This window comes from Danio aesculapii, chromosome 13 (assembly GCF_903798145.1).
Source record: "Danio aesculapii chromosome 13, fDanAes4.1, whole genome shotgun sequence".
Taxonomy (NCBI): Eukaryota; Metazoa; Chordata; class Actinopteri; order Cypriniformes; family Danionidae; genus Danio; species Danio aesculapii.
Window position 1 is genome coordinate 5561796 of NC_079447.1, and position 3867 is coordinate 5565662.

Consider the following 3867-nt stretch of genomic DNA (forward strand, 5'->3'; position numbering starts at 1 on the left):
TTCACATTACACAAAAATAACGTTTGCTGCTTCTTAATCAACCTAAAATGAGCTGAAACAACACAATTCTTAAGGTTTCGGGGGGACAACCTAACTGTTTTATGTTCAATCAAATTAAAATTTGTAAAAAAAAAAATTATAGTTTTACAATGTGCTGTAATTGCTGCAAAGTCCATTAATGCGTCCCAACATGCACAATTTTATGATCACATGATCTGTTAAATCGAAATCACATCACTTCATTGATGCACATGCTGAAATTTGTTCAGTAGATGGGTTTCTATTGTAGTTAATGCACTTTTTTTCTTATCAGATAAAAAGTTGATCCGACTCATGCCGGGGTCACACTTAAATTTAAGCATGTGAAATTCTGTTGTACGGCGCTGAGAAAAAGGGTGGGATTAAACAACTAATGATTTGTGTTAGAACAACATGACCAATCAACCAACCAACTAATCAACCAGTTAATCAATTAACCAATCAATCAACCAACCAATTAACCAGTCAACCAACCAACCAATCAATCAATCAACCGGTTAATCAATAAATTATCCAACCAACCAGTCAATTAACTAACCAGTAAATCAACTAACCAATCAATCAGTCAACCAATTAACCAGTCAATCAATCAATAAACCAACTAGTTCGAGTCAATCAATAAACCAACCAACCAAGCCAACCAACCAACCAGTCAATTAGTCAACCAATCAACTAACCAACCAGTCAATCAACCAACCAACCAACCAATCAATCAACCAGTTAATCAATAAATTATCCAACCAACCAGTCAATTAACTAACCAGTAAATCAACTAACCAATCAATCAGTCAACCAATTAACTAACCAACCAGTCAATCAATCAACCAATTAACCAGTTAATCAATAAATTAACCAACCAACCAGTCAATCAGTCAATCAAATCAATCAATCAATCAACCAACCAACCAGTCAATCAATCAACCAACCAACCAGACAATCAATCAACCAACTAACCAATTAACCAATCAACCCACCAACCAGTCAATCAATCAACCAACCAATCAGTCAATTAACCAACCACCTAATCAACCTGTTAATCAACCAGTTAATCAATCAATTAACCAACCAACCAGTCAATCAATCAATCAACCAACCAACCAGTCAATCAATCAACCAATCAACCAACCAGTCAATTAACTAACCAGTCAATCACCCAACCAATCAACCAGTCAATCAATCAACCAACCAACCAACTAGTCAATTAACCAACCAAACAATCAACCAACGAGTCAATCAGTCAACTAACTAGTTAGTCAACCAACCAATAAACCAACCAACTAATCAACCAGTTAATCAATCAATTAACCAACCAACCAGTTAATCAATCAACCAACCAACCAGTTAATCAATCAATCAATCAATCAACCAACCAGTCAATCAACCAAATCAACAAACCAACCAATAAATCCTCCTTTTCTTTTTGACACAAACCCTGAAAGACCCTGGACTAAAAATGCTCCCCACGATTCATCTGGTTCCAGCTCCAGAAACCAATGTGTTATTGTTTTGTTAGCACTGCTGGCATGAGGAAGCACTTACTGCTCGAGTGTTAGTGTAATAACTCTTAAACTCACATTATGTCACACACTTGACTTCATCTGAATGTCAGACAATTGTTCTGTATTGTTAGTGAGCGTCTGCGCTGTCAAACATGATGGAGCTCAAAGCAAACAGATGCTAAAAGTCTTATTTGATGGTGTTTTCACTCATTCATCGTCACTGCTCCTCATTCACTTACAGTTGAAGTCAGAATTATTAGCCCCCCTGAATTATTAGCCCCCCTGTATATTTTTTTTCCCAAATTTTGTTTAACGAAAAGATTTTTTTCAACACATTTGTAAACATAATAGTTTTAATAACTCATTTCTAATAACTGATTTATTTTATCTTTGCCATAATGACAGTAAATAATATTTGGCTAGTTTTTTTTCAAGACACTAGTATTCAGCTTAACGTGACATTAAAAGGCTTAACTAGGTTAAGCAAGTTAGGGTTGATTAGGCAAGTTAGGGTAATTACTCACTGTATACACTGTAAAACCTAACAGTCAAAATCACTAAATGAAATAAGTTAGCTTAACTTATATTTTTTTAAAAGGTAAAAAAAATAAATAAATAAAAATAAAATATAATATATATATATATATATATATATATATATATATATATATATATATATATATATATATATATATAAGTGCGCCATTTAAAACAATTGATTTATCTATAAGAGTCAACTTATATTGCTTCAAATGAATCGTCTTGATAACGAGTCTTTAGCCGTGCCGGCGTGACGTCGATACGGAACTTAACCGCCCATTTGTTGCATGAGCAAACCTGAGAAAATTTAAACCTGAGAAAATTTGTGTGGAAACAGTGTGTGATTATAGCCAGCCAATTTTTTATAATCACACTTGATAAAAACTGGAGAAACACTTTGATTGACATTCTCCTTTTCTACTAGGCATGGGACGATCGCCGGTTTACTGTGGTTTGGAAAAGTCAAGGTTTTAAAACCGCAAATATTTTTTGCTATACCATTCTTACAATATATGCAAGTTTTTGTTTGTTTGTTTTTTGCGTGTTAAGACTATGTAATTAAGTTTATGAGGGGAAAATTGTGTTTTGGGATCTAATAAAGACAGCAGAAGTCAACAATGATTTATTTAATTATTTAGCCTGACATGTTTTTGACATATTTAAATGTTTCTTAAAATATAAATACATGTATAGCGTTTAATGTGTATTTTCCCACATTGAACTATTTTTTACGATGGAAAAATCGATTTTTTTCACAGTGGAAAAAGTTTTCTTTTACCCAGAAATTTAAAAAGGACATATTTTAGAGAAGTAATCACAATGCCGTGAAATCGTGATATATTTGTCCAAGGTAATGATACGTCAGAATCATCATAAGAGGGAGAAAGCCCCACCCATTAGAGACAATCCCTCATTAGAATAGGACGCTATAGTCTTGTTTTTAATCTGCCACTATACTGACACAAAGGCATTTGTAGCTCCACCCTCTTTTGAAACGAGAACAATCTCATTTACATTTAAAGTGACAGTCACCAAATGCCACAATCAGGATCAAAGCCAAAAGGGTCAGTTTCAAAGAATTATGAAACATTATTTGTGTGGTAAATTGAGCTGAACTGTCACATACACACTCTATCAGAGACTTGTTTTACATCTTGTAAAAAGAGGCATAATAGGTCCACTTTAAAGCTCACATTGATCAGTGTTTGGCTATTGATTCATGATTATAGTGTGTTCTGCCATATCTTTCTATTTTTTCTCTCTGATATTGCAATATTATATTTTCTTATTTGTTTGGACACAATCTATGGTTTTTATTTATTTTTGTTATTTGTTTGGAGCCATATGTTGGGCTTAAAGAGGATAATTCACCCAAAAATTTTTATTCTATCATCATTTTCTCACATTTCACTTGTTTTAAATATTTATGAGTTTCTTTCTTCAGTTGAACACAAAAAAGGGATATGTTGAAGAAAGCTGGAAACCGGTAACAATAGAGTGTCTTTTAGGAGATTTACAGCCTTTACTGGAAGAGCAAATGCACAGGTGCCATTTGTGTGTGTGTGTGTGTGTGTGTTTCTGTATATGTGCTCAGGATACTGTGGTTAAGACCCCAGACAAATGTCTTCCTCTATTGACTTCATTCACACACACATATATTTCCATCATGCAGACACATCGACAGCTCACCTGGGAAAACACTGCGCCTTCTACAGTACTTTACTCACTTTACTACTTACTTTACTCACAGTATATTACTTGCTTTACTCACTTAACTTACTAAACCCAC